Source organism: Amblyomma maculatum, chromosome 1 (genome assembly GCF_055883805.1).
Source record: "Amblyomma maculatum isolate TAMU_Amacu chromosome 1, ASM5588380v1, whole genome shotgun sequence".
Taxonomy (NCBI): domain Eukaryota; kingdom Metazoa; phylum Arthropoda; class Arachnida; order Ixodida; family Ixodidae; genus Amblyomma; species Amblyomma maculatum.
Window position 1 is genome coordinate 499950344 of NC_139344.1, and position 24444 is coordinate 499974787.

General features: G+C 47.2%; 1 pseudogene; it reads left to right on the top strand.

The window, feature by feature from the left end:
• The first annotated feature begins 10586 nt into the window (after positions 1 to 10586).
• LOC146210317 (uncharacterized) lies at positions 10587 to 12097 on the top strand (annotated as a pseudogene).
• The last annotated feature ends 12347 nt before the right edge of the window (positions 12098 to 24444 follow it).

A 24444-nucleotide genomic window follows, 5' to 3' on the forward strand; every position in this document is an offset into this window, starting at 1 on the left:
CGCTCTCTCGCCCAGCAAGCGCCTTGCCCCCCCCTTCACCCCAGCTTCTTGCATCTCTGTGCGGAGGCGACGGCGGTGGTGCCATGACGTTCACACCAGTCGGGAGCGTGCTGCCTGGGGCCCGGCGGCCGCTTAGTAAACGTAAAAAATAAAGCCATCCGCTAAAAACTAACCCGAATGATATGTCTGTACTAGTGTAATCATGTCTTAAGAATGCAATTGTGGTGCTGTCTCATATTCTTGGATATTTGTTCAGTATACCTTTAAACCCCGCAAATTAAACCAAGCCAAGCTGTTTAATTAACTTTCTAATTTGCACAGTTGGGTGGTTAGTGTCATTGAGGAGTCTGAAGCCATGGGCATGACAGTGCTGTATATCAGTTTCTGAAACAAAGAAAAGCTCAATTTTTAAAGTCGAGCAGCGTAAGAAAATCTGGTGTTTTTTTCTTTCGCTCTAAACCAAAGCAGAGCGCATTAGACGTGCTGGAAGCTTGGTGGTAGTCAGAAGTTCACAGACAATGTATTGCAGTGGCTATGGCACCCAATTGAAATTTCGTGCACTGTTCTGTCACATTATATACTGTTTTGCATCTCCATTTGATAAATGAAAAGAAATCATTGTCAACTGCATGGTTTTTAGTTTTTAGAGAAACAGATGAAAAAATAGTGCACAAAAGAAATGTAGAGATTCAGCCATCCTTAAACCAAGTTTCACGGGTGTTGTAATCGGCCGCAGCCACATTCGCAGCTGCCTCTTCGATGTTGGCTCGTTTACGCACTTGGTAAGCTTCTTGGCAATGGGCCAGTCTCGTTCAATGGTTTTGGTAACCTGTCTGGCATGGCTGTGGTCTCTCTCTTTAGCAAGGTGACAGGTGCATATGGTGTATTATGATTTTACTGCACAACGCGAGAGTGTATTGCAGTTTTACACGAGGCAAGGTCGGCAGCGGTGATAGCATGGTGCTGTTTCCTGGGCACGACGACGTTTGTTGTGCGGCGCATTATGAAACATGTGGCGCACTAGGGAGCCTACATGTTGCGCCACGGCACCCGGCTTAAGGCATTTGAAGGGGCACTTATCGCCGCCCGCTAAAGACCAGTGTTACCAGTTGAGCTAAAGATGCCATTTTGGTCCCCTACTTAACTGGCGCTCTGCATGCAGGGGAGAGTTGCCGCTCGTACACTGCGGAGGCCAGACTTTTCCTTCACTGCTCAACTGCAGGAAATTGTAGTTGCGCACTGGAGTGAATATTAAGTGATAGCTTATACAGCTCGTTTGGACGAAAAGCCATCGGCACAATAGTAGTAGTAGTCTGCACCGCGTGTCGGAAATAATCGGGGCTGCATAAAAAGTCCTGTCATGGTAATTTGTGGTTTAGTATTGATGATTTATTGGTAATGATAGACAATGATGAGTTAAGAAAAATAATTGGTGAGTTGAAGAAATTAAAAAATTGAAAAAGGAGTTCAAGAGTGTCCAACTCCAAAGCTCAGAATGTAAAGTCAGGGCTTGATGATGCTAATTAAGAAAATGAGTCCTTAATTGATAAATTTATCAATTGATATATTCGAAAAATGTGGCAAAGGGTATTTAAAGCTGTCAAAATGCTCACAATTAAAGGGTAATGCTTGACGATACTAAGTATTGGCATATCACAAATAAAAAAAATTCGGTTGGTTCGTTGGTTTGTGGGGTTTAACATCCCAAAGAGACTCAGGAAAATAAAAAAATTAAAAGGTAAATGAGCGTAATATATCGTCTGTGTGTCAGAAACTCCATCCCATCATACCTTTAACAGTAGAGCTTTCCAAAGCACCATACTGTCATGTATGGAGGGAGGATGTACAAATAGTCGCAACATGACTCGTAGTCATAATGCAACATAGCATGCCTCAGTTGTTTAAAAAGTAGCGTGCTGTGAGGCGTTGAGGCTATAGAAACATTGTGTAAAGTCATCACTTGTCATAGTCACGATTTGTAGTCGTAAGGGAAATTGGCATGACTTAGCACTTTCAAAAGCACCGTACTGCAAGCTGTGGATGTTGTACAAACATTATGTGTAATCAATAGTCATAATGCAAATTAGCAGTACTCAGTCCCTTTGAAAGTCATCAGCCTGACTATGCCCACAGCAGGGCATAGGCCTTGCCCATATCACTCCAATTAACCCAGCCCTGTGCCAGCTGTGTCCCTTTGACCACTGCAAATTTAATTTCATCCTCCTAACTTTCTGCTGCCCCCTGCTACGCTTGCCTTCACTTGGAATCCAGTCTGTTACTCTTAAGGAGCAGCTGTTATCTTGCCTTCACATTGCACATCCTGCCCATGCTCATTTCGACCAGAATGTCATCAACTTGCGTTCGTTTCCTGACCTGCCTTGCATGCTCCCTCTCTGTTAACCTGCCTGCCATTTTCCATTCCATAGCATTCTGCATTGACCTCAGTCAATTTAGCAGTTTTTGTTAGTCCACACTTCTGCCTCATTGATTAGTACCGAAAAGGTGCAACTGCCTGCATACTTTCCTCTTGAGGGACACTGGTATGCTGCCATCAATGATCTGACAATGCTTGTTAAATACACTCTATCCAAATCTGTTCCTCATAGTCATTGCCCTTTCGTTGGCCTGATCTGCAGCCATTACCTTTCATTAGCAGACATTCTTTTACCATTTACAGCACCTCGCTACCTATTTTAAACTGTTGTTTTCCTAGGCTCTTGAACATTACTTCAACATATTATCTTCTGCTTATTAATTTTAACTCTGCCATTGTGTTTTAAGTTATTCATCATCCTTTGCAATTCTTGCACAGAGGTGCATAGCAAGGCAGATGCCATCAGCAAATTGCTGATTACTCAGGTTTTCTCCAGCAACCCTTATCTAGATTTCCAACCTTGATTTCCAAGCAAGCAAACTCGAGATATCATGTCTTCTTACCTGACACCTTATTTAATGGGAATTTATAACTTGATGGAGACTATCGTTAATATGCAGCCACTATAGATACCAAGGTCACGTCGGCTACTGCGACATCTGTGCCTTCATTCATGAGCTGTTCTACATGCAAAGTGCGCAGAAAGATTGAAGCAGAGTTCCAATGCAGCACAGCAGACGTCTGTAATGAATAGCAGATGTGCACAGGAGCGTTCAGAGGACTCTTAACATCCCTGTGCTCCGTTACCGCAGTTACTACGATAACCATCATGCATTGGCGGAAAGCAGCTGAAGAACATGTGTGGGACCCAACATCCAGACAGCAACCCATAGTATAATGGTCAGATTTCCGGAAACCCCGAATGGCCGCAGAGGTAGGGGTGTGCGTCTTTAGATCGCTGACGAGACTGCTTACTTCGTACCCGGCTTGAAGCAGGATGGAAGCTGTGTAGCAACAGTTAACCCCAATTCCCAGTTCAGTCTCATTCCTGACACTGTTAGAAAATAAATAAAAAAAATAAAAAAGAATGAGAAAATGCCTACACCTGCGGAGCATTAACGGGCTTAAGCTAATCAAAATAAAATGAATTGGGCCCAGTCAGCAAAAAGTTTAATTTGGTGGAAAAAGCCAACTGAAGAAATAAAATTGGGAATGGTAACGCGTCTATGTCCTGAGGGTTCAACGAGCAGAGGGTGGGCAGTCCTTGCAGAGCTGGTTTAATTTAATATTTTTTTTTCAATAGAAGTGCCCGAAGAATTTACACACACGCAAAAAAGAAAGGAAAAGAAATAATAAAAATAATAATAAAATAATTAAGAAAAATAAATAATTAAATAAAAAGAATTTAAGTTTTATTGATAACATGATAAGGTAAATTTAAGAAAATAAATAAAAAAAAAACACACAAAAAGGATCCAAATAAACGTAGATCTATGCAGATGCAGGTATAGGCTGGGTTCGTGAACTGCAATCTCTAATAAAAAAAGGCGAAAAGCCAGAGCAAGACGTACAAGACATAATACAATCGAAGTTATATGTACATATTATTTGGGAGAAGGAAATAATAATAATATTTATATATATACATTAGCTGTTCTGTACAAATTATGTACAATATTTAGATTATAGAAAAGAAGTGATGAAAAATAAATAATATTAAAGAGAATACTTATGACAGCAGTAATGAAATTGATAATTATGAAAAAAGTTAAAACGGAAATAAAAATCAACAATCTGATATGGTAACAGCTGCGTTTCTCCACTCCGGAGAGGGCTGACATGATGTCTGCCTCATATGGCCTGAATGACCCTCCCCAGAAAAGGAAAAACTGCAGCTACATTTCACGTGTTTGTGTTCGTGTGTAGTCAGGTAGGTTAGAACTAACCACTGATACTATGCGCATTAATAGCGCGCAACATCTTTTGTCGCCAAGCCAACGTCTCCAGTTGGCCGTTGGTTGGTCATTCGCAGAATGTTAGGTAGTCGAGACACCAAATGTGATATGATGGGACATGATGTCAAGTAATGAAACACATCTCCCTAGGCATAACCGCATGGACATGCCGACGAGGTAGCGAGTCCAAAGCGGTTAAAATACTTCCTGAAGCGACCGTGTCCCGTTAGTAAAGTAACCAACGGCTTCGCCGGAGGGAAATTTTGAGGTATGTTAAATACGTTTGGTATTCAATTATAAAGTATTCTCATTGTTGTCCCACCACCAGGCCTGCCATTTCGCTCTTACTGATTTTTTCAATGCCGTACGTACGGAATTTTTGGATTTAGCAGAATATCGAATTCGAATTGATTTATATGCTTTGGATGCAATTATGTCAGCTATTTCATTCCCTACGACGCCCGAATGAGCTGGGACATGAAATAGATTTACTGTGCGAATAGAGGCGACCGTATTTAGAAGTTGTTTGATAGTATCAATTTGTGGGTCTAATGTGGAATAATTTGGAAGGGCATTGAGGAGTGAGAGTCCGTGTAGATGTGTACAGGTGTTCGTCCATTCTGATGCTTCACGTACCTCAATGCCTCTCCAAATGCTATTTTTTTGACGCAATACGTGCTGTTTGCCAATTCGACCCTAAACCGGCCTACTGACAAAATTCGGCCAGTTTGTGTAATTGCTACGGATGCAGCACCTGCAGCCGTGGAAGTATAGGAACCATCCGTGAAGACATGGAGCGCTGGTAGCGACGCGTTCGCCGCTGCCGCAACCATGTCCAAAAGAAACTACTACCGACGGATGTTGAAGGGCCTCATTAAAAGGAGACACTATCTCCGAGACAAGATATGAATTTTGGCCGAATGTCATGTATCGCAATACGAATAATCTAAACTCCGCGCTTAACCTATCAAGGTCAAACTGCAACGGAGCCGCATGCATTAAAATTTGAAGTGCCCTCGTGCTTGTTGCGGAGTAAGCTCCAGCCAACGCCATTAGCGGAGCCCGCTGCACAGTTATCAATCTTGCACGGAGTCCCGAGTGGGGACACTCAGTCCACCACACAGGGGAGGCGTAAGTTAGAGTTGGCAGAATGACCTGACGGTATAGCCTTCTGAGCTGTTCCGGTGCCAGCGTGCCACTCATGCGCAAAAGGGTTCCAAGACGCGCAGCAAGCATTTCAGCACGCTCCTTCAGATATTCGCCATGACCGACAAAGTGCGGTCTATGAAGACTCCGAGCACCCGGACAGACGGTCTGAACTTAAGACAGACGGCATCCAGGTGAACGGTTGGTGGCGTGCGCCCCATGCCTCTTCTCGGAGGCGAGAACAGGACGCACGCCGTCTTCTGAGCGCAGATGGTTACCCTGGCCGTCGCCGCCCATGTCGTCACTCGTCTGAGTGCATCCTCTGCCAAAGTCTGCAGAACCCTAGGCAAAAGAACGACAACGCCGTCTGCATAGGAGCGACACGCCCTCTGGCATCGGCAGCTCTAGCAAGCCACGCACCACTATATTCCAGAGAAGCGGTGACAGTGGAGAGCCCTGTGGGCTGCCCAAGGAACCGCGTCTCCCGCCCTGGAGCGGTGCACCACCTCGCGGTCTGATAGAAACGACCGCAGCAGAGCACAGAGGTTTCTCGGGCATCCCCATTGCCCGAGCGATGCAAGGACTAGGGGATGCCAGACACTGTCAAAAGCTCCCCGGAAGTCTATTGATTATTGCGTGTAGCCCTTCTGCTCTTATATCTCTAATTTTGGTTATCAGAGTGTGGAGAGCATGAACTGCTTCTCTCTGTTTCGTGAATACAAATTGATTGATGTGAAGAAGATTGTCTTGCGAAGAAATGATACAGTCACCCGTTCAAGAGGCGCTCCAACACTTTTCCCAGTGTAGAATTCATTACTATGGGTCGATATGAAGGTGTAACCTCTGACGGTCTGCCTGGCTTGGGGAGAAAAAGGATTCTTCCTCTCCTTCATACCAAGGGGAAATGTCCCAAATGTAAGGCGGAAGAAAATATGAAGATAAAAAGTTTGGCTTTAATTTTCATAATTCTTGAACTATTCTAGGTGTAATTCCATCCAGTCCCGAAGCTGTTCCCCGTTTCACCCTGGAGACAGCAAGGTGGACCTCACCGTAGGTGAAGGGAACATCCTCGGGACCTCCTAAATTGCAATTCATCGCCTGAGCTCGAATCTCTGAATGTAATGGGGTGTCTGACTATTGTCTGAAGCTACCTGGTTGTCTAATAACAACTGGGCCGTTTCTAATGTGAATGTTGTTAATGTGCCATCATCCCTCTGCAATGGAGGGAGAATGACCGGCGCCTGTAATTTTAAAAATGCAATTTTGATTGTGTGTCCAAATATGTTCGATTTTAAGGAATCTTTTGCAATATTCCTCATTTCGGAGTTTCGAACTCTTGCGATGTTGTTTCTGTATATTCGTAAAGCCTCGTAATAAACTTTGTCGAATTGTTCCCGCAATAAGTAATCTTTTGTTCTTTGATATCGCCTGAGGAGTGCCCTAACCTTAGATTTTTCAATTGCCGATTCGTCCGTCCACCAATTATTAGAATTTGCGGCTTTGGAATTTGGACGGAGCGGCCAGGAAACTAAATTATTTCGCCTTAGACGTTGAAAGATTGTATAAAATTTCGCTACAACAAATTCTAATGCCTCCGGCGAACCTAGCTGCGCACCGACTACCGCATCGAAAAATCGTAATTTTGATATGGATTTTAATATTCATGTTGTTCCTAGATGTGTTAGTCATGGGCTATGTGTTTCGGGTCGTGTTTCCAAATTGTACTGTTATATATTTATGCTCTGAAAGTGTGATGGTGTCAGATACGTGCCATGATGGTCCCAAAAGCATCAACTGTGATGATGCCATGGTCACGTCGATCCAACTGTCTGTGTACGGGTTTGTGTAGGTAGGAGGAGATGCATGGGTCATTCATTATTATTAAACCTGATGCCATTGCAAATTGCAAGAGTTCCCTACCGCGTATGTCGGACTGATGTGGTCCCCACAAGACATGTTTTGCAATAAAGTCCCCCCAATTACGACCTGCATGTCCTGCGTGAGTGTTAATGCATGTGTTATGTGATGTAATGTAGGTGACATGGGAAAATGCAGTGGTGCGTAGGCACTGACTAATAAAAATGATACGGTGGTTGATGAGCATACAACAGCTACCACTCTTGTAGTTATTAAAACGGGAAACATATCGTATCGCGTGTTCGTTTCGATTATAGCACAGCGTGGCTTAGATGTATGTGCAAAGACAATTCAATTTGGAGTAATTCCTATGATTTTATCACCAAATGTGTAACGGTCTGATACTAATGCAAAATCATTATTGTAATTTGTAATACTTTCTACTAATACTGGGGTCGCATTCTTACATTGATCTAAATTTACCTGTATAAATGAAAAGGATATGTCAGTTGTCATTTTAATTTATTGACACCAAATACAGTTCTGATAATTTGTAAAAATGCTGTGACCCTTTGTATTGAAAATTCCTCCAAAAAGTATAGTAGGACCATATATAGTGGCAACAAAGGAAAAAATTGAGATAGAAAATGAAAAGTAAAAAAAAAACGAGAACAAGAAAAAAACAAAGAAAGAAAGAAAACAAAAGATACCACTGTATTTGGTTTATGTGTGTTTGCATAGCAAACAAGCCTGTGCAGTATCACCCGACACGGCTGGAAGAAGTCCCCAACAGGCGATATATTTCTCCCATGAAACGCCCTTTCCCAACGTCCCTACCTAATGATTCATAAATAAATGAAGCCGTCAAATGTGACGCGCCTGAATCTAATTTAAAAATAAATGAAATGTGAAAACCCCTGCCCGTGGGAACATCCACAGCCACTTCGAAGATATGGAAAACCCCATTATTAGTAGCACTTGACAGCCACACTGTGCCTTCAGAATTAGATCTGTGTTGAATGAAAAAAGGAACACACAACTGTAGAGTGGCATAAGGCCCGATGGAGGAAAAGAGGGGAGCCAGTCCTCAAGGGAAAATGTTTTTACTGGCGAGAAAAAGAATCAAAAGCACCAGTTGACATTACCTTACTAAAAGTTGCAGTAAGGTTCGTAATGCAATATCGAAGAAGTGTTGAAAAGAATAGTAGGAAAAGAATGGTGCTTCTAAGTTATGCTTTGGCAGAAGGGAATTGATTAAGGAAGGTTTTCGACGAGCTTCCACAGGTAAGTGCAGAGAACTCGTCGGTTAGAAGAGAAAAAGAAAAGGAAGCGGCTCCCCCCCAGATTAAGTGTTGCCATAATCCGTCCTAGATCTTAAGCGCGCAAGACATGCGGCCAGGATCGGGCATTCTGGGGCTCTGTGCGGTTGCCCCTCCCGTCCGGCCCTGCGGCACACGCCACAGCGGACTCATTTGCGCGCACGGTGCAGTCTGTAACTGCGTGTGTTCCAGCACACCTTGTGCATGCCGCGTTTGCACTTACGCGGCAATTGCGCCGTAGCTTGCGCAGAAGGTGCACATAGGTGCGTGCAGATCTTCCGCAACTAACGCCGACGACCAACTAACGGTAAGCCTACCCTTTGTTAATACACATGAAAAGGCGTCTGGTGCCATAGATATGCGTGTTTTAGTTCCGTCTCGAACCTTAAACGTGTATCGCCGCGTTGTGGTCTGCGGGTCTAGATTTACGCCAGGGTTTTTGGCATTGATGTTCCCTATGACCTCGGCGTCCGATACATCTTGATCTGCGCCCCATAGTCTAATGTGGGGACGGCGGCGATCCACAACGCGGACCCGTAACACGTTTATAGTAACTTCGTTATCTTGGACTGCTTGGTGCATATTTGCGACTGTGTCCCTATCACTTGCCAATACCGTAACACCATTAGGTGTAGGCCGCAGCGTAACCGGTCCGATACCGGCTTCTTCTGGATTTATATTTGCCTTAAGGGTCTGGATTGTTGTGCCCGCGTAGCGGAATCCGGCGCGGTAGATGTCAGAAAGGCAACATGGTTCACTTGCCGCTGTTCCGATGGTTGAGCCTGCGGCCGCTGCTGAGCTGTGACCGGGGCGTCGCTGCTGCCGGTCGAGCCCCGTAGGATCTCCGCAAAGTTGGACTGATGAGTTGGAGGCGGCGCAGCCCTGAGGCGAGTCTCCGCCGATTCCGCCTGTGCCTTGGCCTCGGCGGAGTCGCGCTTCTCCGCATACCACATCAAACGCAGGATGTCCGCGCGACCTCGGGCGTCAGATGCCAGCGCCTGGTAGTGCGCGCAGCAGTCTATGACTTTCCCGAACAGGTTCATCAGGAAAATTTGTGCCTGAATGCCAATTTTGTGTTCGGGCGCGTTTAAGTAGTTCACCAAGGTCTCATGGTGTTTCGTGACCACGGCGAACGGCATCATTGCCGCGAAGCCAAGGTTTGGGATCTCGTGCGGGACCAAGCCCACTGCAGGAGTATCAAGTGGAGCCTGCGGCTTCTCGCCCGAAACCGGAACCTAGAGGTTGGGGCCGACCGCAGCCGAAGTGCCGGCCTGCAAATTCTGCGGAATATCGACAGAGGTAACAAGTGGCTCTGTAGTAATAGATGACATAGGTTGCGCCTGCGTGGCCTGAGGCACTGTAGCTTCACCGTGGTCCGAGACCCGGGACCTGGTCGACGATGTTCGGTAGGCAATGGATGGCTCCGCTACCAATGTGTCGAACGGGGATTCGCGTCGCGGCTTCTCCGCACGCGAAGTCGGTCCCGAGGACGAGCCCGCAGGAGGCGAGGTGGAGCCCACCATGCCCGCGGGGGACCTCCTACCTGGCCACTACAGGGCGCGGCCGGTGCTAGGCCTCGCTAGTGTTACGCGAGGCTCGCAGAGTCAGTCCGTAGACCGCGAGAAGCGGCCGAAAAACGGGGAGCGACCCGCAGAGGCCGTCCCCGACGAGCGGTCACGTCCGCGGTTCCGATAAGGAAAAGCCCACGTGGTGAAACAGGACCGCCGGTAGCCCGCTGCAGGGCTGGCACAACCGTGGGAATGATGTTGCTGTACGTCGAGCGCGATTTGAAGGTTATCGCGCGAGCGTCGACCAGCCTAGCACTCCAGGCACCTGGCGGCCGGGTTTGCAACAGGAAAAATTATCATTTCGCACTCTTCTCTCCCTCGTTCGCTGTTCCATACTGTAGCAGATCTGAGTAAGGCTGACGTCACTCGCTATAACCTAATCTGCGCATGACTCAATGCGTCAGCACACTATATATACGCCTTCTTATCGGGAATAAAAGTTGTTCATCACCCGACGCGGGGCCGTGCACATGGTGGCAGCGTTGCCCATTCACTATGTCCGCCCCGACGACGCTGCTCCCGGCCCCGAAACCATTGGATACCTCGGAAGACGCATGGACTGCATGGAAAAGTGAGTTCATGCTATTTTCTACGGCCACCCAGTTAAGGAAACAGCCTAACGAAGTGCAAGCAGCAACGTTACTTGTAACAATCGGAGAAGACGGAAGGAAAACTTATAGCACTTTCAAATTCGACAACGAAGAGGACAAGAACAACGTCGACATTTTACTTAAAAAGTTTGAGGAATTCTACAAACCATCGACGAATTTGACATTTCATGAGTTCCGCTTTGGATCGAGAGACCAAAAGCAAGGGGAACCTTTTAACGACTGGCTGACAGACCTAAGGCTGCTAGCAAAGAACTGCGAGTTCGGAGACTTGGAAGACCGCTTGCTCCGCAGTCGCATTACCCTGGGAGTGCAGGACAAGTGTTTACAGCAAACGCTTGTAGCCGAAAACCCGTCGTATGAGAAAACATTCGCAATATGCCGAGCCCGCGAGCAAGGAAAGGAACAATTTAAGGAAATCAGCGAAGGCACCGAAACAGCAGGCGACGCAGTAGACCATGCAGTCGGCCCGCGAAAGCGACCTTGTAGTCGTTGTGGTTATTTCACTCATCGTGGAGTAACATGTCCGACCCAAGGAAAGGACTGCACAAAGTGCGGTGGGCGTAATCACTTCGCCTAAGCATGAAAAGCATCTGCGCCCCGTCATAACAAGGGTCAAAAAAGGAACTGCGCGAACTGCAAGGCGCGGATGACTGTGATTTCATTTTGCAAACTTTGACCGTCGGCGCTGTAGCCTCAGACCATTGGAGCGCGACAGTTGACATTGAAGGACGCCCATTCACATGCAAGCTGGATACAGGAGCGAACTGCTGTGTAATCTCGAGTAAGGATGTCTGCAAGCTGCCGAACAAGCCCCACCGAGAATGTCGCATAACGTTAACTGCGTTCTTCGGCCACAAAACTCTGGCCTAAACGAATTTCGCTACATTTGCGCGCTAACAACAAAGTTCACAAAGAGACTTTTTTCGTGGTTGACCAAAATGTGCCCCTGACTCTCAGTAGCTGAAAGCCTTGGGTTTATTTGTCGCGTAGAAACAGTTCATGTCGACCAGTTGTACCCAGCAGCGCAATAGTTTGCAGATGTTTTCAGTGGACTGGGACAGTTAAAAGGCGTTGAGTACACGATGAACTTAAAGCCCGAAGCTGTGGGAGTGGTCGTCCCGGCGAGGAGAGTTCCAGTGGCCCTCCAAGAAAAAGTCAAGAGCTCCAGCGCATGGAAGAACAAGGCGTCATATCCAAGGTAAATGAGCCTACAGAATGGTCCAGTCACATGGTCACTGTAGTTAAGAAAAAGTACGCATCTGCCTAGATCCCACAGCACTCAACAAAGCTTTGCTACGGGAGCATTACCCCATGCCGGCTCTTGAAGATGTAGTGCCTAAGCTTGCAGAAGCAAAGTTCTTTACAACTCTAGACGCGGCATCGGTATTCTGGCAAATAAAACTAGCTGACGCAAGCTCCAAGCTCTGCACAATGAGCACACCTTACGGACATTATCGCTTTCTGCGCATGCCTTTTGAAATTGCCTCAGCCCCGGAAGTGTTGCAAGCAGCAATGCATCGCGTGCTAGAGGGTTTGCCAAATGTCGCAGTAGTAATGGATGACATTCTCTTATGGGGCAAGACTAAAGAAGAACACGACTACCACTTGCAGAATCTTTTAACACGCTGTCGCGAACATAACTGAACTTGAAGAAATGTTCATTTTTCCAGCCAGCGGTACGCTACCTGGGACACGTGCTTACTGCAGAAGGCCTGCGGGTTGACCCACAACGCGTAGAAGATATTTTGGAAATGACAGCACCAAAGAATAGTAAGGAACTGCAAGCTTTTCTGGGCACGATAAACTTTGTGCAACGTTTCGTCCCTAACATGTCTGTAGTGACCGCCCCTCTTCGATCTTTGCTACGCAAAGAAATCGCATGGGTATGGACAGAAAGGCAGCAAGAAAGCTTCGAAAAGTTGCGCGAGGCTCTGATAACAGCCCCAATTCTCTGTTATTTTGACCCCAAGAAAGGAGTTACCTTATCAGTTGCCGCAAGTCAGTTCGGGGTAGGCGCCGTTCTGATGCAGGATGCGCGTTGCGTTTTCATCGCGGTCACTCGCAGATGCGCAGCAAAGATATGCTCAGATAGAAAAGGAAACCCTCGCGATAGTGCACGGCTGCACCAAATTTCATGACTATATATTTGAACAGCATGCAGTAACAGTGGAGACAGATCATTTTCAATAAACCACTGCACCAGTGCCCGCTACGCTTGCAACGCATGCGGCTGACGTTGCAACGTTATCCCATCATCGTTACGTATAAACCCGGCAAAGAACTGTTCCTCGCAGATGTTTTATCTCGCTTTCCCACTAAGGCATACATGGAAGAACACCAGGACTTTCAAGTCAATGTTCTTGATTGCGTTTCAGCCTCTGAGCACTGCCTGAAAGACCTGCTTGCAGCAACCAGTGGCGACAGCAACCTGACAAAGCAGCGCGAATACGCCGAGGCAGCGTGGCCTCTTCACAAGCATGAAGTCCCCGAGCAACTTCGGACCTACTTGGGGTACCGAGACGAGATACACGCGCAGGATGGCCTCGTATTTCGCAGCAACAAGGTAATTATATCAGAGTCAAAAAGATACGAAATGATCCGCCTCCTTCACGCGGCGCACGCTGGCGCGGATAAAATGAAGGCGAGGGCTAGGAACGTGATGTACTGGCCGAACATGGCGAGCGACATTGAGCAGTTCTGTAAAGGGTGCAAGGTGTGCATGAAGAATCAGCCGCGAAACGCCAAAATGCCCCTTTTAAGTCACGATGTCCCAACCTTACCCTGGCAAGTTGTTGGTATTGACTTGTTCTTTTACGAAGGTCGTGAATTTGCCGTCATCGTGGGCTTTTACTCATTTTTTTTTTTTAGATTCGGGAACTTCGAACCGCCACAGCAACCTCGCTGAAAACCTGGTGTTCTGAAATCTTTTCTGTCCATGGCTTGCCTTTGAAGCTGTGCAGTGATAATGGGCCGCCCTTTAACAGCCGGGAATTTAAGGACTTCCTGAACATCCCAGGTATCGCCCACGTCACATCAAGCCCCTACCACCCGCGGTCTAACGGCATGACAGAAAGAGCGGTGCAGGAAGCAAAGAAGCTTCTAAAAAAATGCTCCTTTAAAATGCCTGCATTTCAAATGGCTTTGCTTGAATGGCGCAATACTCCGCGTGATGATGTGCTACAGTCCCCTGTGCAGAGGCTGATGGGACGCCACACTCGGACACTTCTCCCGGTGCCTAGAAGCCACTTGGAGCCACGGGAAATACCCAGCAACGTGGTTTGCAGCCGGCTTCGTGAGATACGCCAACGCCAAAGGACTTACAACCGCGGCAGCAGGTACCTGCCACCTGCGACACCAGGACATCAGGTCACCGTGTATGACTCAATCCAGCGGAGCTGGTCTCCAGCTGTCTTTCTCAGGCCAGCTAACGAACCTCGCTCAGCGATCGTCAAAACCGAGGACGGCAGGGAAATTCGACGCACACGAGAACATCTACGACTGATAGGACCGCAACCTGAAGCAAGTTCCGCCCCCCAAGAAGGCCCTCGCACAGAGCCTGTCCAAGAGCTACGCCGAAGCACAAGGCAGCGACGCGAACCATGTCTGTACCCTCTGCCCGAGCGACGCTAAACCTTGTTTTTTTCCGTAAAAAGGAAGATGTAGCAGATCTGAGTAAGGCTGACGTCCCTCGCTCTAACCTAATCTGCGCATGACCCAATGCGTCAGCACATGTATATGTACGCCGTCTTGTCGGAAATAAAAGTTGTTCATCACCCGACGCGGGGCCGTGCACACATACAACAACCATCATCCCCGCGATAAACTCACTGCCCTTTCTCTCTATTCTAAGCTTTCCATCTGTTGCGCTAAACAGTCCAATTTCAGATAACACCAAATATTACGTCGTGCGCACAACGGTCACTGCCTGTTCGCAGAACCAAAAGAGAAAAAAAAAAGAAAGTGATGTCCCAGCAGGGAGTGACGGCTGCTGAAGGAACAACAAAAACAGTAAGGGAAGCTGGCCTGATACCTCCCTCGCCTCGGCAGAGAATTCTGGAGCATGGCACTGTTCATGTTCCCGGTCGACGCTCGCGCAATAACCTTCAAATCGCGCTCGACTGTACCATGGCGGAAGTAGAATGGTGGCGAAGGCTGGGCTCAAAAGCGGTTCAGCGGTACCGCAGCATAGCCACAGGTCGGGGGCCTACCACTCAGATTAAGAAATTATACTACTGAAAAGTATCAACATAAAAAATAGGCATTTGGATAACTTCGCTTGTGAATGAGGTAAGGTATTTTATAAATACATTCTTATCTTTTTTTATCTTGCAACACTCTTATCGCCCCACCCCCTTGATGTTGCATCGGTTAGCAGGCGCTGCCAGAGGTAACCAAGGCAACGGAGATGACGAAGCACGAAACGGTTTCTTATCGCTGTCTGCTGCTAGTCTGCTGTGGTGCGCCCGGGAAAGCGTAATTTAGTTCGCAAGTCTGAAAGTGTCCCTTTTGCGAAGATTTCGACGTCCTTGCTGGTCGCTGCTCTGTCGCCGCTTGGTGAGATTTAATATCCCCCTGCAACCGTGTTTTTTTTTTTTTGGTTTCGTCGTGCGGGCAGTGCGAAGTCTTTTTGCAGCAGTGTATTGCGCTTAGCGTTTTATCGCAAGATGAGCCCGCACAAAGTGAGGAAGCGATGCTCTGCGGCACGTTGCGACAGCGTCGACTCAACCGTCGGTACCCTTACCGCTTATCGGCTGACTTTCACCGGTGAGCAGATCTGGAGGTTGCACACAGACTCAATGTATGCCTGTGTTAAGCACGTTTGTTGATGCTAAAGCTGTCTGGACTGGTGCAACCTTAAAATTGCCTTGAAAACTGCTGCATACTTTCTGTCGAAGCATTTAAATGTGAAGAGTGCTCCACGTATGTTTTGATGCACCTACTAATTCATGACATTATTTCGCAGCTGTCTTTGTTTTCTGTACATGCATGTGTCTTATCTGGTGATGTTTTGTGGCAGGCACTTCAAGCCGTGCCTCGGCTGTGATCATTAGGATGATTAGCCCGCTTAAACAGCGCTACTGTTTGTGCTGTCTGCGACATGCATTTTTATTGTTGTGATTTGTTGCTGTATTTTATTGGTTGATGCAATAAACCATGAATATGAAAACCATAATTGTTCACTTGGCACACTCTGTTGCGAACTGGGCACGACTGCCCCGTTGCACCAGTATTTCTGGACCGCACCTTACTGTGCTGAGGGACAAAGTAAATGGCAAAAGTACTTGCACGACTTGCAGCAGTATTTGTGTTATGAATTTGCATGCATGGTCTCTATTTGGAAGTGTTGCTGCCTTTCTATGCCGCTACTTTTGCCAACCACTTTCATTGTGCTGGAGCAACTGCTTATAAACAAGGGCGTAAACAACTCGAGTTCATTTAGATGGCAAAGGTTGGCGCGCGCTGAAAGGTTAACAACCTTCAAATGATGCGGGCTCGTCAATGCAACGCGGCGTTTTTTTTTTTTAACTTTTTTATAATTCGCGCCAAAGTGAACGTATGCGTGACGTCATTTAGGTCATAGCCCCCCAATTTTCATTGGTCGCTGGAGCCCGTGAGCCGCCATGTTTTGTACGCATGGGCGTCTATGGAGCCTTCGCTACCATAGTACATATACCTTGACTGTACCACCGGCAAAGTCCGCAGGCTGGAAAAGCGGCCTAAAACCGCTAGCGGAGGCCTCTGGAACTCCTGGATCTGAAAACGGGAGGCTCCGAGGCCGCCCAGAAGGCCCCAAAGGCCGGTGTTGGGCCCAGGAAATCTGGGCGAAGAAGAAATAGCGCGAGGCACGGGAGCGCAGCGCAAGCACGTCTGTTTGCTTCGAGCGCCAACAGCCAAAGCTGTGCAGCAACAGTTAGCCCAGCTAATTGCTATCAGATGCATTGCAACCACGTGGCGGGCATGCCATTGTGAAGATCGGTGAGGATAAACTACCTCTGCATGGCAATGGGTCAGGCGGGCGCCCGTGACAAGAGGGCAATAATGCGCGCCCAACGGCAGTGAAATTAATTACCACACATAAGGACCCAAATGGGGCTGGGAACGTGTCTTCATGATTTGCCACGGAACGGGAGGCCTCTGCCTGATAATGCGGCATTGCTTATCATCCGATTAGCATAGGATTCTGCAATAAGCAACACGATTTTTAACCAGAATTGGAAGATAGCAAATACCGGCTGTATGGCCGGTTATCGCCGGTCAGAAAGGAACTGCAGTCAGGAACAGCTGGTGCATATCGAGGTTGCTTTTTGGTACTTATCTTGTGTATCTTGTGTTTGTGTTTTTTGCGCCACATATCTGAATATGAAACTATATATGAGCGCAAATTGGGTTTGCTTTATGGGTCAGTATTTCAAGGACGCAATGCAGCGGTTTTGGCGTTCAATTGGCTGCTGATCACAATGTTGCAGGATCAAATTCCTGCCACAACAGCGGCATTTCAGTGGAGGAGAAATTATAAGCAGCCGTGCTGTCCCAAGCAAGCAGGCATTGGGTCCTATCGGGCTTTTCAACCGTGCATCGTCACTGCTTTGGCGACGCCAGCACCAGGTGTATGATGTACAGAAACAGCAGTGATTCACTTTAGCAAAAGTAATTACTTTTACTGCAAAATTACTGCTCTAAAGTAATTCATTACATTACTAGCTTACCTTACCAGAAAAATGATAATCACATCACAAATTATGGTGAAAGTTTTCAAATTACTGTAATTCAATTACTAATTGCCATGTAAAGAGAATTAGGGATGGGTAGCTCCGGAGCGAGCTGGATCTTCAGAGCCGCAGTAATAGATGACATAGGTTGCGCCTGCGTGGTCTGAAGCACTGTAGCTTCACCGTGGTCCGAGACAGGGGACCTGGTCGACGATGTTCGGTAGGCAATGGATGACTCCGCTACCAATGTGTCGTTCGGGGATTCGCATCGCGGCTTCTCCGCACGCGAAGTCGGTCCCGAGGACGCAGGAGGCGAGGTGGAGGCCTCCATTCCCGCGGGGGACCTCCTACCCGGCCACCACAGGGCGCGGCCGGTGCTAGGCCTCGCTAGTGTTACGCGAGGCTCGCAGAGTCAGTCCGTAGACCGCGAGAAGCGGCCGAAAAACGGGGAGCGACCCGCAGAGGCCGCCCCCGACGAGCGGTCACGTCCGCGGTTCCGATAAGGAAAAGCCCACCTGGTGAAACAGGAGCCGCCGGGCTGGCACAACCGTGGGGATGATGTTGCTGTACGTCGAGCGCGATTTGAAGGTTATCGCGTCGACCAGCCTAGAACTCCGGGTTTGCATTATCATTTCGCACTCTCCCTCGTTCGCTGTTCCATACTGTAGCAGATAAGGCTGACGTCACTCAAAAAATACTCAAATACTCAGAAAAAAAAAACTCGTTGCCGATATATAAAAGGAATAATCGCAGTTAGAACGCTCAATAAACACAGTAACAGATGCCTTTAAATTTTTGTTTCGTGCGCAGACCCCGAGTCGGTTTTCGGCATGTCCTGGCTGTGCTAATGTAAGGTAGGCAGCTGAGACATCAGGTATGAGCTAGTCGATCGCGTACTAATGGCCTGAATTCGTCCTTTTCTTAAATGCCAGTGTCTGCCTCTATTGGGAACACGGGGCAATAGCTGGAACTGTTCCGCGCATTATTGTTTGCTCTATCGACTTATATGTAAAAGAAAAACAAAGAGACGTTTGCGGGTCACACCACAAAGCAAAATGTTGGCTCTATCACTGGTAATTTTTTCACGAGATAAAGCCGGACACAACGGAAGCACTGATTGGTAATAAGCACCCAGAAAGTAACAGTTGAAATGAAGGAGGTGCTTTCATGAAAATGACGCACTGGACGGTTTTTGAGCCTTACGGGATATAGACACATAAAAACATGTTCTGAATGAACTGTCTTTTGCCGCGGCTAGTAAAAAAAAATAAAGAAATAAACACATTAGTTAATTAACATAATCGCTGGGTGCTCAACGAGTTGACCAAACGGGATCAAGCGCAGCGCGCACAGGCAGGCCTACAAGTATAACGCACACGGGTTAGGAACGTCATCGAATATTTTATGCAGTGAACGTAGCTAGTGCGGCTCGTGGGCGGCTGATACTAAGGTATGATGTAAATGTGTTGACGCACTGTAGAAACTGATAATCAGGAGATATAAAACAAACCACGCCACTGTGGTTGGATTAAATTTTGTTATGCTATTAAGCCTGACCACGACACCTAATTCTCAAAGCGTGTTCCAGCTTCACGCGCCTGAAAATTTCAACGCCATTTGCCAGAAACCACTTGGCTGATGAACTGGACGGCATATGCCCATCGATGTTCATCTGCTGAACATTAGACTCGACATTGAAATACTGCACAGAGTTGTCTACAAATTATTTTATGCTTAAAACGGTCAATCTTCTATCAAGCCCGTCTTGCGCACCGATCGGGGCGGGAGCATGGGGCATACATGGCAAAATTACTTCTCAAAAGGAATTAAATTACATTACTCATTACGGCCCCCTAGAAGTAATGAAATTGCAATTCAATTACTTCTACTTAGTAATTCAATTACTTTTAAATTACTTTCTAGTTTCAATCAACGCAAAAAATAAGTAAAGTTGGTGAAGAAAACAACTTGTTCTCCAGACTCGAAGCACACACATTATTTCGTCTTCCCGCCAAATTCCTTCCCAGAGACCTATTCCTTCCCTCTTTCCTACAACACTTGCCATCACCAGAACAAGACAACCGCAAAAAAAATAATCATAAAGCAGAAGCAGGGTTGAACGGTCGTGAAATGAACGGCGAACTCAGCGCCTTGCTGACCCGGAGCTGTCTCCGCCATTTCAACGGCCCGAAGAAGGTTATTTATTGCTTCCGCAGTCTCAAGAATTGACGTCGGCACCTTGTGCTCACTGCTCAGTAATGCTCAAGCCACGGCGGCTCACGCCATGGACTCTTCCACCTATCTCCCCCACCCCAATCCTCCCTCGCCCCGTGGTTACGAGTGTAACCATGGATCCGCTGTGCCCTAGCCGACGCAATAGGGAGTGCCACTGCGCCGCGCTTCCAACTAGTTTTCAGCTCCAGCCTTCTTGCACCATCTCTCCCTTCGGCATTCCCTTGACGCCTTGTATCCTGCTGCTTGGAGAATAGTTGTCATGAGTAGCCGCACTAAGTGACATTGCTACACAGAAGGTCTCAGACGGACTGTTCTGCTCAATTCCTTTTGCCGATCCGTTACGCTGGCTTCGGTTTGCCGCACGTCGTTCCTGCTATCGCGGAACTACTTTGCTGTCTATTGAAGGAGTAGTGCTTTAGAAAAAGTAATTTCGAAAAGAATTAATTATTTTTGCTGCGAAATTACTACCAGAAGTAATTCATTACATTACTAAATTACCAACCCGAAAACGTAATTCATTACAGTACAAATTACCGAGAAAATAAATTAAATTACGCTAATTTCATTACTGTAATTCAATTACTGCCATGTCTGGCCTGGGGGACGAAAAAGTTGCAGCCGTTGTAGTGAACTTGCGAGGTGTGTGCGAAGGCGTGAAAGTTTCATTTCACTTGCGGTTTTACGCTAGGGCTTCGAAGTAAGTGGAAGATCCGCGAGATTGGTGATTGGATGTTAGTGGTAGCGTGCTTTAGAAGTAGAGGTTAACTTAGTGCACCTTACGAGGGCAGTGCAATAGCAGTCTGTTGCGCACGGATAGAACTTAATGTAGAAGACCTCATGCAGTGCACAGTGCGACCGACTTGCACTCAAACGCTCGATATGTTCGTCTACGGCGATAGCTATCGATTATATACTTTCAGCCGCGCAAGCGAACGGACGCGCGTAGAATGGACGTCAGCAAAGCGACAAGGGCCCTTGACGGCAGCGGAAACAGAACTGCTGCAGATAACAGGTATCAGATTCACTTGCCAACAGTGCTTACTGGACAGATTGCTCTTTTCGTTCACTGTGATGTGCAACTTGAGCCCTTCAATGCAGAGGATTTCCGAGATGCCCTTTCCAACACCAGAACGCGTTAACCGCATGGGGGCATGTGACACTCGGCAGTTCCGAAGCAACTAAGCGGCTGCTCCTTGTCAACGAAATGCGGATGAAATATGGTCGGTGCATGTTCATCGACCCATGTCAAACTGCGGCTGCAGTGGATTCTACCTGGCGTCGCTGACGACGACATACGGATGGACTTTGCAGCATTCGGAAAGAGAAGTTGCCCGTGAGCGGTGGCTAGTTAAAGGTATGACGGCTATGCCACTGCAGAAATTGCATTGGGAGAATGCGAATGCATTAGTGCTACCGCGACGTTGTTGACACCTAATCGAAGACTCTGCATCCACTTACCCACTCCGTTAAGATCCGACCGGTACTCTTCGATTTCCGATGTTACCACTTGATGAGTAATTTTTTGCAGTCAGAAATCGGTGTCTCGCGGTATTCAGGGTAGTTTGACGTAGCCTTCTGACTAGCTTGCTGTGGGACGCCATCAAAGCCCTGACGTCACTTGCACGTCACATAGAATATGGAATCAACGACGTATTGCGCCCATGATCCATGACGTCACGTGACTTATGACTACGACAATCACCCAGTGACATCAAACCCTTAACGCCACTAGCGACGTCACATACTCATGATGTCATTATGACATCAAAAGACTCAATACTTATGACTATGGCAATGACTCATTGATGACATCAAACCACTGACACTGCTGATTCAGGATAGAACGAGAGGAAGATGGCTACACATTGAGAAAGAGCACTGAACAGTTCACAAGCCGAGCGAACTTTTCGACAAGGGGACTTGTCTGGCGTGACTTCAGATACCTTATGACGTCACATAACCTATGACGTCCCTTGACTCAGCAGTTTTTAATGTCTCATAACTTACATGAATCACGACGTCATCAGGTGAGCATGATCAGATCTTTCGGTCACAGATCTTGCGGACATGATTTCGCGAACATATCCATTTTTTTTTTCGCATTAAAGTATGCAGTGCATTACTGTCTAATAAAGCCAAGATTTGCTGGAGCTCTTGTGGTTATGTCTGGTTACGCAATGCCCGCGTCTCTGGCCATGTACGGCGTGAATGCATAATTCCTTCCTCAACGAAATGCACAAGGTTCGATCACATATAGACCATGTCTACAAACGAAGGGGGCAGCAGCCGACTGGGGGTGAAAAATAGGGTTAGCGCCCATAGGAATACATGGGACCGAAATATTTCTAAGCAGTTTTCTCATTTCACGGGGCGCCTGTGATGTCGTTATTCGGTACAAAGCAACTATGAACAGATTGTCAAAATATGAAATTTCATTACCGAGGCGAAGTATGTTTAAAACACCGCGAAACCTGTTGGGGTGCGAGTTGGGAGGGCGACCCGTAGAAATACATGTAAACACAACGTAAAGGAGTATTTTTCTCATTTCGCAGAGCATCAGAAGTGGTGGCCGGTCGTTAAACGTTGACAGCGCTTTGAAGAAGTGTGTGATAAAGTATGGTGCGTCATTACAGAGGCAGTCTACTTTTAAAACTCCCCGAATAACCTGTGTTATGAATCCAGACACCGCCAAAAGGCAAGCTGGGTGTAGCGAATCACGCAGTTTTGCTTACAGTTTGATATGCTGCCGCATAGGGTAAATAAGCTTGATAATACTGTCGCTCCAGTGATACGTGCAAGACAGAATTACATTTAAAAAGCAGTTGTCAAACGCCATACGACAATATGAACCGAACGAGATTCGCGCATTGCAGCAGACGACAGCGTAGCTGGCGATACCCACCGCGACCGCCTCCAGCTCCGGAGCGTCTGATAGCAACAGCAAGTGGTGCATGGTCGTCTGCAACTGTGCGCGGTCAGTTTATCGTGCTGTAAGCGATCCCTCAAGTCGTCAGACATGCATTACTTGCAAGAGAATGTAGTGTGTCATGCAACATGACGTCGGGGCGTGGTACAAGATGTTCACCAAAAAAATGAGAAGGGTTCGACGCTGCTGAACCGAGCAAAATGTTGCGGTAAGTTGTGTTAACATGTATTTCTATGGGTCGCCCTCTCAACTAGCACCCCCACACGTTTCGCGGTGTTTTAAAAATACTTCGCCTCGGTAATGAGATTTCACACTTCCACGATCTGTTCCAGGGCGTTCATGGATGCTCTGTACCGAATAACGACATCATAGATGACCCGTGAAATTAGAAAACTGCTTTGGAATATTTCGCTTGCATGTATTCCTATGGGCGGTAAGCCTATTTTTAACCCCCAGTCGGACCACGCTGGCGATAGAAGCGCCACCGCATCGTGCTTACGTCACAGATCGGTGTTGGTCCATACAGGGCATCCACACACAACCATCGGCGGTCGACGACAAAGAGGGGGTTACAAATGGATGCCGCCGCAACAGAGGGTGCAGCTAAAGGGTGTGAAAGCAGCAGTAACCATGGGTTCATCACTGTCTCCAAGGGAGCAAACTGCAAATGCCAGGAGCTAGCATGACCGCAAATGTTAGAGGTGTAGGAACCGCTTCAAAAACGGAAGCGTCTGAGAGTGGTCCATGCATGTCTCTAGGGGCCACCTATCGACCATCAGTGCTTCCGCCCATAACCGGAGTCTAAATGAACTCACCTGCTGCCAGCCTCCGGTGAAAGCTGGCCTGGCCCAACAGCCGGGGGCTGCGCGCAACCATTTCAATTGACAAGCGAGTCAACGAAAGTACACCTTGCGCGGGTCAGTCTACCTGACGGCACTGCGCAAAACGCTTACCAAAAAGGTAGAGGGTAAGCGTCATAATCTCGGTCTTCTAATTTTTATGCAGAAATTGCATTTTACTGTCCGTAAAAAAGCTATTCTTAACGTAAGAGCAGAGAAAAGAAAACAGCAATGTATTCGGCTTATAAAGGACACAACAGCAATCTCTTGGCGGCGCGAGAAACGAAAATCAACGAGGAGGAAGAGAGCATGGTGGGGCGTTTCATTTCTCGGTATTACGCGAGAGTATCCCTTGCAGTGGAAATCTAGGCAGTGCACGGTATGCGTGCTTTTTGGGGAAAAAAAGCTACTGTACCAAGCTTATACTTCTCATGTGCATCACGAAGACTTTTTGTGCGGGATTACGGTTACTGTGACGTGTAATGCAGAGCAATCTGCATATACACTCTAAAAACAGGAGTACTAGAACTCCATTTGGAGGAGTTTTCGCTTGTCCCATATACGACTCCTTTTTCCAGAGTAAAAGAACTCTCTCTACCCATAGAGTAATCGGACTCCACTGATGGAGTACTGCGCTACTCCTGTGAATAGAGTAAAGGTACTCCTCCGAAAGGAGTAAAACTACACACTGTAGTAGCGTCCTACAACTCTTCCAGGAGGAGTTCAAGGACTCCACTGATAGGAGTGCCTGTACTCCTTCAAGGAGAGTTTTATTTTACTCCTCCTGATGGAATTTCATGGCCTGTTTTACATATCCTACCATTTTTTAAACCAGTTCCAGCCATATGTTTTGTAGGACTCACTTTGGCCATACCTTCCTCTGCAAAACGGTGCATAGTATTTC